A 12,500-nucleotide genomic window follows, 5' to 3' on the forward strand; every position below is an offset into this window, starting at 1 on the left:
CTTATGCTTCAAGGTAATTATGGAAACACGAGCGGAATTATCCAACCCATGATTTAGAATTGGCCGCAGTGGTTCATGCGTTAAAGATATGGAGACATTATTTATATGGTGTCCACGTGGATATTTATACAGATCATAAGAGTCTACAGTATATCTTCAAGCAGAAAGAGCTGAATTTACGGCAACGACGATGGTTGGAATTGCTAAAAGATTATGATGTTGATATCTTGTATCACCCCGGAAAGGCAAATGTTGTAGCTGATACTCTTAGCCGTAGATCTATGGGAAGTTTGTGTGATGTACGACCCGAGAGGAGAGAAATGACTCATGAGCTCCAGCAGTTAGCTAGCCTAGGAGTTCGAGTAGTGGACTCAGGTAGCAGGGGGACTACTATCCAGAATTCAGCAGCTTCATCGCTAGTGGCAGAATGGAAAGAACGACAATATGAAGATCCCATGCTAATGCATTACAGAGATACACTCCCTCAGAAAGAAGAGTCATCATTTGATATCACAGGAGACGGAGTTCTCCAATGCCGAGGCAGAGTATGCGTTCCTGATGTGGCAGGATTACGCCAGATATTGAGGGAAGCTTATTGCTCCCGTTATTCTGTTCACCCCGGAGCGACGAAAATGTATCATGACCTCAAGTCGATATATTGGTGGAATGGAATGAAGAAACATATAGCGGAATTCGTAGCTTAATGTCCAAATTGTCAACAAGTGAAAATCGAGCACCAAAAGCCGGGTGGATTGTTGCAAGCTATAGAAATCCCAACTTGGAAGTGGAAGTGATTAACATGGACTTCATTACAGGCTTACCCCGTTCTCGCTGTAAGTATGATTCCATATGGGTGATTGTAGATAGACTCACAAAGTCAGCTCATTTCTTACCAGTCAGAACGACGCATGTGGCAGCAGATTATGCAAAGCTTTATCTTAAAGAGATAGTAAGACTCCATGGTGTTCCAATATCTATTATCTCAGATAGAGGAACTCAGTTTACAGCCAATTTTTGGAAGTCTTTCCAAGAGGGTCTAGGGACCCAAGTGAGCCTTAGTACGGCATTTCACTCGCAGACTGATGGACAAGCCGAGCGTACCATTCAGAATCTTGAAGATATGTTGCAGGCATGTATGATAGATTTTGGAGGAAATTGGGATGACTATTTGCCACTCATCGAATTTGCTTACAATAACAGTTATCATTCTAGCATCCAAATGTCACCGTATGAAGCTTTATATGGGCGAAATTGTAGATCCCTAATTGGGTGGTTCGAAACAGGAGAGGCCAGACTGATAGGGCCAGACTTGGTCCAGCAAGCCATAGAGAAAGTCAAGCTCATACAAGATCGGTTATTAGCAGCCCAAAGTCGTCAAAAGTCCTATGCAGATAATCGCCGAAGAGACTTAGAGTTCCAAGTGAAAGATTGGGTATTCTTGAATGTGTCACCGATGAAAGGTGTAATGAGATTTGGCAAAAAAGGGAAGCTTAGTCCCCGGTACATTGGACCTTATGAGATTGTGCGCAAAGTGGGCAAAGTGGCCTACGAATTAGATCTACCTCAGGATTTTGAGTCAGTTCACCCAGTTTTCCATGTCTCGATGCTTCGAAAATGTGTTGGAGATCCTACTAGGATCGTGACAATAAGCGATATGCAAGTGACAGAAAAGTTGACTTATGAAGAAGTGCCCATTGCCATAATAGATAGGCAAGCACGAAGGCTTAGAAACAAAGAAGTGGCCTCAGTTAAGGTTTTATGGAGAAGCAGTAAACGAGAAGAAATGACATGGGAAGCGGAAGAAAGTATGCGATGCAGATACCCTCATTTATTTCAACCCTTGGGAGAGATTCAAGATGAAACAGCAGCGGTATGAGGTATGTATGATTTCGTTTTAATGCTTTTGGTCGTGTGTTGCCATAGATATGTTGATATTGTGACGTAGCCATGTGAGGCGATGATATTTTTAGTTGTTGTGACTGGTTGGTAGTGCCATATTATAGGGGAAAATCCGGCGAAATTTCTATAGAATCCCCGAAGACTTTAACATTCGAGGACGAATGTTCTTAAGGGGGGGGGGGGAGAATGTTACACCTCGAGAATTCCCCCGTGAACGTACAGTGAATAGACTATCGAAGAATACGAGTGTATGATGTTTTAATAAGAAAGGAACGACGTTTGACGACCCTAAGTAAGATTTCAAAGGCAGTTGCAATGAAAGGTAGGTTATGCTCCACAACGACTAATTATAGGTTTTGGAAATGTGAAAAGTTGCAGGTTTGCATTCGGGCCAGTTGGTCGTAAGATGAAATACGGATCGTAAAGTGGTATATGGTCCGTAAACTGCCATGTCGTATTTCATCTTCCAAAAACATCAACTTTCTGTCAAATGCTGGAATGGTTAAAGACGACTTGGAATACAGACCGTAAATTGAAATACGGCCCGTAAACTAAGTCGTAAACCACCATGTCCTTAGCCTAACTTTCTGTTTCTGTCATCCTTAAATACGACCACGAAATACGGTCTGTAAACTGGAATACGGACCATAAACTGTGTTTACGACCACTGTGCACTTTCGACGATTGTTCATTTAAGATCAGATTTTGGGTTATTAAAAAGGGAACCAAGTTTATTATTTCATTTTATTTCATTTCCACATGACACCCCTTTCTCTCTAAAACCTCTCTCTACATTTATTCCACAAGGATTCAAGGATTATTAGTGAACAACAACGTAAACTAAGTGAATCAAGTATAAGAAAACCCATTAAGGATCATACAAGTCAAGAAATCTCATTGGAGATAAAGTGGAGTATTATCAACCAAGGCTTGTTCCTACGACATCTAAGGTAAGATTTATGATGTTTCTATGTTGTTTAAGGTATTTAAGAGTTGAAATACTTGGATTGTAGAGAGGTATGGCAAAATGGGCCATGAATGTGGAATAGTGCCATTTTGAGAAATAGTTTGAATTGAGTCATGAGTGTTGATGTATTGTAATGTAAATGTGTTATAAATGATGTTGAGAACATGAGATGAGCAATGTACGAGAATGGACATAGTCGTGCGTTATGGCCATGGATATGGATGATTGAAGAGTGAGTCTAGGATATGGATAATGTGGATGAATAATGACTATTGTTGTAGTATTGTCAATGTATTGTTGACGTTTGAGAGTTGAAATACACCATAAAGGAATGTCGTATAAATATAGGAGACGTTGCTCGATTTTCTCTAGTTTAGTCATGTATGATAGCTATCGATTCTAATGATAGTATGACTTTAATGAAGGTAGAAACGTGAGTTTCGGAGGAGAACGTGCAAGTGGTAAATAATCGAACGAAAAGGTATGTAAGGCTAACCTTTCATTCATAAGGCATGTTTTCTTTGGCCAATGTCTAAATCTTCTATGAGACTATGATATCCTTCAAATGATTCGATCTTTCGAGCTAGTAGGCTCACGATTCTTGATACGCTACGATTGTACCAAGTTCCTCGTATGACGAGTAGGCTTATTGAGGTAGCTGAGATAAATGAAGATAATAGTGATAATGATATTGATGACGAATATAATGGTAATAGTGATGACGATAACGATGACGATTATGATAATGATGCTAATAGTGAAGATGCTTATGAGATATTATGTGTATGTGTCCATGTATGACTATTATGGGACCCCAAGCTTATGAGGCCGGGTAAGATATGTAAATAAGTATGTATATGATTACGTAACGCGCGCACACCTCTGCAGATTCTACGGATAACCCTGACGCCTTGGTAGGGCCAGGTAGATGTAACCCTGAACCCTTGGTAGGGCCAGGTATGAGTAACCTTCAGCCTTGGTTGGCCAAACATGTATGAAACACCGATCCTGCATGGTTGGGTATGCTATATAAATGCTATGTATATGATATGATTTGGTATATGATATGGTTACGAGTATGAATACAAATATGATACGATATAAATGTGAATAAAGGTATGTATTCGAATACGAGTACAAATTCGAAACGGAAATATCCTATGCAGGGCAAGTAAGTGCCTATGATGATCATATTACTATCTCCCATCTTGTGCTATTTCTCATGTTGCTTATTATGCTTCTTTATCGAATTTAATCATGCTTTACATACTCAGTACATTCTTCGTACTGACGTCCTTTTGTTTGTGGACGTTGCGTCATGCCCGCAGGTGCACAAGGAGACAGGTTCGATCCATAGCGGTATTCTCAGAGACCACCTAGCAGAGCTCCATTTCATTCGGAGCCATAGCTTTTGGGTACTTATTCTTTTGTGTACATAATTATGGGTATAGCGGGGTCCTCTCCCGCTTATGTGATATGTTATACTTTTCGTAGAGGCTCGTAGACATGTGTATGTGGTTGGAGATGTCTGGCCTTGTCGGCTTATATTTTGTATATCATTTTGATAGCCTTGTCGACTCATGTACATTGACGTGGTATAGATGCCAACCGTGATATGAAAGCATTGTCGTCCGATGGGACTAGTATGAATGATGAATAGAAATGTATGTTTAATTACGTGGCACACCTAGATGTAAGCATAAGCGTAAGCCAAGGGGTGCCCGGTGGGCTAGCACCAGGCGCTCGTCGCGGCCCCCCTAGACGGGTCGTGACACCACCTATCTGTCTCTCTGTACCTGCGGGCATGAACGCAGCCCCCCGAGCAACAGGGAGTCGTACGGATAATGTACCGAGTATATAACGCATAAGAACAATATATAAACATAAGAATCATGGATAAGATCTAAACTCATAACTGAAATGACTGACTGCATGATCTTGTATGAACTAGTATCTACCTAAATCTGCATAAATCAGCGTAACTGACAATGCCTCTGTGGGCACATGATATGCATGCTCATACCTATAAATGACGGTCGTGCATCTATATCTGTCCGCATATAACGCTTGATGTATGTGCCTATATAATGCCTGTAATACTCTATGGCATCTCGTCATATCATATTGGCTCCTCTGTGGCCATAATCAATATCATCATCATAGTAGTAATGCGTATATAACGCCTATATCTCTTCTCATACTTTACATATATCTAATATTCGCGTATATAACGCCTGATATGTGTGTGTATATAACCCTTTCTAGTCACGAGTCAATATACATAATATATAATGAATGTAATGCATGAATAAACTATATGCACAGAACTGTCTACATAAGACTGGACGCATGAACAGAAGGATTACTCATAAATAGGGTAAATGAACATAAAAGAGACTGAAGTACTCCTAGTATTTCTAAGAGTAGAGTAATATGGAAACTCGCTTACTCGTTTGTTGGATCATATCATGGGATTATGCCAAAAGAAGGAAAGGTTACCCTTAACATACGTTGGAGTATCTCCAATCGCCCAACCTTTACCTTTTAAACTTGTAAATCTACAATTAAGGTAACATAGGGCTTAATTAGGCTATTTACTTTGCTTACTAACAATCCTCAAATGCGTATAAAGCTCACCAGACTATAGAACATAATTTCCTTGTAAGTTTACAACTCTTCAACTTCTCATTAGATCCCACATAAACTACAATACTCACATCAACAATGACAACACACACACACACACACACACACACATATATATATATATATATATATATATATATATATATATATATATATATATATAAATATAGGTAAACCCGTTTCGAATCATCTCTTAAAACAACCCTATATCACTACATTGCTCTTCATCAACTTAACACTTCCACAATTACCTTCTCTTCACTTAACATCACTAAACTCTTGATAACCAACTTAAATATAAGGGTAGAAATCATGTACATACCTTGAGGGGTCACGAATCCCATAAAACACTTCAACTTCAACTCCCTAAACTCCACAACTTGAAGAAACCCTAGAAGCAACCTTCTTCTTCACCATCTCGGGTTTACGGGGTCCGGGTTTTGTTAAACCTTCACTAATATGATGGAAAATATTTGGAGAGAATATCTTAGGGTTTTTCTAATTTTGGACGGAGGAAAATACGAAATAGGATCGTGGACCACCCATTTATAGCAGGAAGACAAAAAGGCTACAGCGTCTGGTTCGACGAGTAGGTCGACGGCCCATCGACTTGCCCCGTCGACCTGCTCCTGCAGATGTCAGGCTGTGGGATCCTGTCGATGCCACACATTGACTGTCCGTCGAGCATGTTGATGACCCGTCGACGATGACTGGTGTTGTGCAGATTTTTCTGATTCAGTTCCAATCGCGTCGAGTTCATTCGCTCCACTTTTAACTCTATAGATTGCCAGGAATATCAGCTGGTACCCTTGTACACGGGGTAAGCCATTTTCTACCTCTAAACTCGGGCTCAGGTCTCTATTCCAAGGGCATACCTGATGAGTAAACCATAGGTTCTACCACTACGGACACGAGGGGTGTAACATTCTCTCCTCCTTAGGAACATTCGTCCTCGAATGTTCGAACAATCCTGGGTTATAAAAATTTTGACAGAGTTTCCCCTGTACTTAGACCAATCCACCCTACACGCAACAACCTAAAATAATGCCACAGAGGGCCACATACTATAACAAACAATGCCATGGCCTCACACGACCAATCACGACAACTGAAATGAAATAACACCTGGGGGAGATAATGCCTCAGATTGAACCTCCTGTACTGCTGGGAAAAAATGCGAGTACTCAATCTTCGTTGCCTATTCCACCTCCCAAGTCACTTCCTCAACATTATTATTCCTCCACAAGACTTTAACCGAAGCTACATCCTTGGTCCGCAACCGACGGACCTGTCTGTCCAATATAGCCACTGGAACTCCTTCATATGATAACTACTCTGTCACCTGGATGTCATTAACTGGTATCACTCTTGAAGGATCTCCGATACACTTACGAATCATTGATACATGAAATACTGGATGTACCGATTCTAACTCAGAAGCAAATTCTAGCTCATATGCTACTGTACCCACTATACGAATGATCTTATATGGCCCAATATATCGAGGGCTCACTTACTCTTCTTACCAAACCTCATCACTCCCTTTATAGGCGAAACTTTCAGGAAGACCTAGTCGCCCCTATAGAACTCTAGCTTATGTCGCCGATTATCCGCATAGGATTTCTGTCGGCTTTAAGCTATTAGCAACCTCTCACTAATCACCTTCACCTTATCAACTGCTTGCTGAACTAAGTCTGGGCCTAGTAACTGCTTCTCCCCGACATCGAACCACCCTATGGGCGATCTGCATCTCCGCCCATATAAGGCTTCATGAGGAGCCATCTGAATACTGAAATGGTAACTACTGTTATATGCAAACTCGATAAGAAGTAAATGATCATCCCAACTGCCTTGAAAGTCAAGTACACAAGCTCGAAGCATATCCTTAAGGGTCTGTATGGTACACTCCGCCTGTCCATTTGTCTGGGGGTGAAATGTTGTACTAAGACTCACCTGAGTCCCCAATCCCTACTGAAAATATTTCCAGAATTTAGCTGTGAACCGTGCTCCGCTATCTGAAATAATGGCTAAAGGAACACCATGAAGTCGTACAATCTCCTTAAGGTAAAGCCTTGTATAATCCTCGGCGGCATAAGTAGTTCTAACAGGCAGAAAGTGATCTGACTTTCTAAGCCTATCAACTATGACACATATCGAATCACACTTCCGCTGAGTATGGGGAAACCCTGTAATAACTTCCATATTAATTACGTCCCACTTCCATGTCGGAATCTCCATAGCCTGCAATAGACCTCAGGGCTTCTGGTGCTCTATTTTGACCTGCTGACAATTTGAACACTGAGCGATAAATTCTGCTATAGCTCTTTTCATACCATCCCACCAATAAACTTCCTTGCGATCGTGGTACATCTTTGTTGAGCCTGGACAAATAGAATAGCGGGAGTAATGTGCCTCTCCCATAATCTGTTGACGGATTCCTACAACACTAGGGACACACAATCTACCTCGATACCTAAGTACTCCATCACCTGTGATCACAAATGGTGTCTTTTCCTTCTGAGGGGCTATATCTCGATAATGAACTAGAATAGGATCCTTATACTAGCGCTCATTTATTTCTACTACCAAGGATGATACCGCTGTGTCTTGAGCAATAACTCATGCATCACCTAAATTTATCAATCGGAATCTGAGGCTAGCCAATCGATGAGCCTCACAGACCATTTCTCTTCTCTCTGGCGACACGTGAGACAAGCTACCTATAGATTTATGACAGAGGGCATCGGCTACAACATTAGCCTTCCCGGGATAATACAGAATATCCACATCATAAGTTTTTAACCTCTCCAACCATCGCCTCTGATGCAAGTTCAAGTCCTTCTGCGTAAAGATATACTGAAGAATCTTATGGTCAGTATAGATATCAACATGGACACCGTCTAAGTAGTGCCTCCATATCTTCAAGGCATGAATCACTGCCGCTAACTCAAGGTCATGGGTTGGATAATTCTTTTTGTGCTTCTTCAACTGTCTAGAAGCATAAGCGAAAACCCTACCATGCTGCATCAACACACAGCCCAATCTAACACTTGAAGCATCACAATATACCACATAGCTATCTGCTCCTTCTGGAAGAGTCAAAACTGGTGCTGAAGTCAGCTTATCCTTCAACATCTGAAAACTCTGTTCACAACCATCTGTTCATTGGAACTTAGCTGATTTATGAGTCAATTTGGTCAATGGGGCTGAAAGAGAGGAAAATCCTTCTACGAAACTCCTGTAATAACCTGCCAAGCCCAAGAAACTACGTATCTCTGTTGGTGCCGTGGGCCTTGGCCAATTCTTCACAGCCTCAATCTTCTGGGCATCCACACTAATGCCTTCCTCTGAAATAATGTGACCCAGAAAAGCCACAGAGTTCAACCAGAACTCACACTTAGAAAACTTGGCATACCACTCTTTACCTCGAAGAATTCCAAGCACTATGCGCAGATGTTCTACATGATCGGCCTCCGATGGCGAATAAATCAGAATATCATCTATGAACACAATTACGAACAAATCTAAAAAGGGCCTGAATACACGATTCATCATATCCATGAATACAGCGGGGGCATTAGTTAGCCCGAAAGACATAACAAGAAACTCATAGTGGCCATATCTTGTCCGGAATGTCGTCTTCGGAATGTCCTCTTCCTTGACCCTGACATGGTGATATCCTGATCTCAAGTCTGTCTTCGAGAAATATGTAGCGCCTTGCAACTGATCGAGCAAATCATCGATCCTCGGGAGCGGATACTTATTCTTTACAGTCACCTTATTCAATTTCCTATAATCAATAAACATTCGCAAAGAGCCATCCTTCTTTCTTACAAATAGTACCGGCACTCCCCACGGTGATGTACAAGGCCTGATAAAGCCCTTCTCGAGCAAATCTTTAAACTGTTCCTTAAACTCTTTCAACTCCACAGGTGCTATCCTATAAGGAGGGATAGATATTGGCTGAGTGTCTGGTAATAGGTCAATAGCAAAATCAATCTCCCTCTCTGGGGGAATGCCTGGAAGCTCATCTAGAAACACTTCTGAAAACTAATTAACCACGGGAACGGGCTGAAGAGTCGGCGACTGGTTGCACATCTTGAAATCGAACTAGGTGAAAAATACACCTTTTTCTGATCATCTTCTCTGCCTTAAGGTTGGAAATGAACCTACCTCTAGGCGAAACAGCATTGCCCTTCCACTCTAGGACTGGCTCGCTTGGAAACTGGAATCGAACCATCTTTGCCCTACAATTAACATTAGTATAACAAGAAGCTAACCAGTCCATGCCCATGATAACATCAAAATCAATCATATCTTACTCAATTAGATCTGCTGCAGTATGGTGGTCACAAACTATAACCACACAGTCTCGGTATACTCACCTAGCTATAACCGGATCACCAACTAGCATAGACACCTCAAAAGGTTTAATCAACTCGGGCTCTATCCCAAACTTGCCGGCAACAAAGGGCGTAACATATGTTAAAGTGGAACTCGGGTCAATCAGTGCATAAACATCGTGGGAGAAAACTGATAATATACCTGTAACAACATCAGGGGACGTCTCACGGTCCTGTCTACCAGCCAATGCATACATGCGGTGCTGAGGACCACTCAAGCTGGATGATATACTCCTCCCACTACCTCGCCCTGCTGGCGTCATAAAAACCTGCCCTGGAGGGTGCATTGCAGAAGATGAGCCAGCCACAGACCCTGTAGGCTAAACCATACCTGAACCAACTCCCATCGGGCACTCTCTCATTCTATGGCCTGGCGGTCCACAAGCATAGCAAACATCTGAACCCAACCGACACTGGCCTGCATATACCTTGCCACACTGAGTACATCGCGGCAAAGGGGGCCTTATTTGACCTTACTCTAGTCAGTACTGAGAGCCTGACGCTCTAGAACTCTAGCCCGCTCCGGAATAAGAAGACCGGTCAAATCTAGGACATGGGAACCATGGAGGTGCACTCCCTGCCGGCTAATACGAATACCTGGGATGCTGCTGTCTCTTTCCTCCCCTGAACTCACTAACCATATCAAAAGATCTAGACCTCTTACCACGGCTCTGGTCACGCTCACGCTCTATCCTCCGCTGGCATTTACGATCCTCCAAATTCTGTGCATACGTCTGTATACGGGAAATATCCATGCTTGGTTGTAATCCAGCAGTCGTGCACTCATCTATCAAGTGTGGCCCCAGACCAGCCACAAAGCAATGAACTCTATCCTCCATCTCAACCACCATGGCTGGGGCATACCTAGCCAAGGAATCGAAGTGTACACAATACTCTTGCACATTCATACTGCCCTGCTCAATACATAGGATCCTGTCTGCTTGGGCCTGTCGGACCTCTGGAGGCAAATAATGGTGAAGAAAAGTATCTGGGAACTCTCGCCACACTGCTGGAGGGGCATTTCTCCTCTAGATAACTCTCATGCTTGATACCACTGTATAAAATATCCCGGAGTCTATATGAAGCCAACTCTACCGACTCAACCTCATCCGCGAGCATAACCCTCAAGGTCCTCTGCATACCATCAATGAAATCCTTGGGGTCCATATTTTTCTTTACCACAGAAAACTCAAGATGACCTAACCCAAAGAAGGTCTTAACACTCGAACTACTGGCCCTATCTGGTGGGTCAACACCAACTCCCTGGGCGGTTACTAAGCTGGTCAACAACCGCATAGCACCCCGTACATCCTGGGCCTCTGTATCCGGCTGAGGAACTGGGGTTGGTGCTGGAGGCAGGGTATGTGATGTCTCAGACGGCCCTTCACTCTGAATCTTATCCTGGCCCTCGTGGCCTGCTGAGTACAACTAGTGGCCTCACCGGCCACCCCCTTGCCCTTCTGGGCGGCTGTAGCTTTCTTGCGGGGCATCGCTGAAATCAGAACAATTCATCAGAAGTGAACGCTTAACACAAGGCTCTATCACACAATCTAAGAGAGAAGGAATGACATCATCCTAAATGTCCTGTAGTCTCCTGTTTATAAGTGTGGTGCACAACACAACCATAAACAAGACTCTACTAGACACGGTCTGTAGACAACCCTAGGACGAAACTGCTCTGATACCACTTCTGTCATGACCCAAACCTATGAGCCGTGATGGGAGTCTGACCTCTAGTGACCAAACACCCCTAAATAATTATCTGAGACATACTGAATATCAAAGGCCCATAAATGGCACAAACTAATCTCATAAAAAGGAAACATTAGAATTCCATACAATCTGCATATATATACATAACATGCGGAAGGACAGTGCAAGCCGGCTAGGCTGCTACATAAACTATACACAAAAGAATAAAAGCTGACAAGGCTACATCATCTGACTACTACATACAACTGTCTACAGACCTCTACTGGAATAAAAGCTGTAGAAAAGACGGGACAGGGCCCCGTCATACCAATATGTACACATCTAAAAAGGGGCATACCAAAACTGAATGCAGCTCCTGATCAAATGGAGCGTACTGACCACTGCTAGACCTAGAGGTCCTACTAAGCTGGACCACCTGTCTGTCACCCTGTACCGGTGGGCATGAATACAGCCCCCCGAGCAACAGGGAGTCGTACGGATAATGTACCGAGTATGTAAGGCATAAGAACAATATATAAACATAAGAATCATGGATAAGATCTAAACTCATAACTGAAATGATTGACTGCATGATCTTGTATGAACTAGTATCTACCTAAATCTGCATAAATCTGCGTAACTGACAATGCCTCTGTGGGCACATGATATGCATGCTCATACCTATAAATGACGGTCGTGCATCTATATCAGTGCGTATATAACGCCTGATGTATGTGCGTATATAATGACTGTAATACTCTATGGCATCTCGTCATATCATATTGGCTCCTCTGTGGCCATAATCAATATCATCATCATAGTAGTAATGCGTATATAACGCCTATATCTCTTCTCATACTTTACATACATCTAATATTCGCGTATATAACACC

The sequence above is a fragment of the Lycium barbarum genome, chromosome 5 (assembly GCF_019175385.1).
Source record: "Lycium barbarum isolate Lr01 chromosome 5, ASM1917538v2, whole genome shotgun sequence".
In the NCBI taxonomy this organism is placed as follows: Eukaryota; Viridiplantae; Streptophyta; class Magnoliopsida; order Solanales; family Solanaceae; genus Lycium; species Lycium barbarum.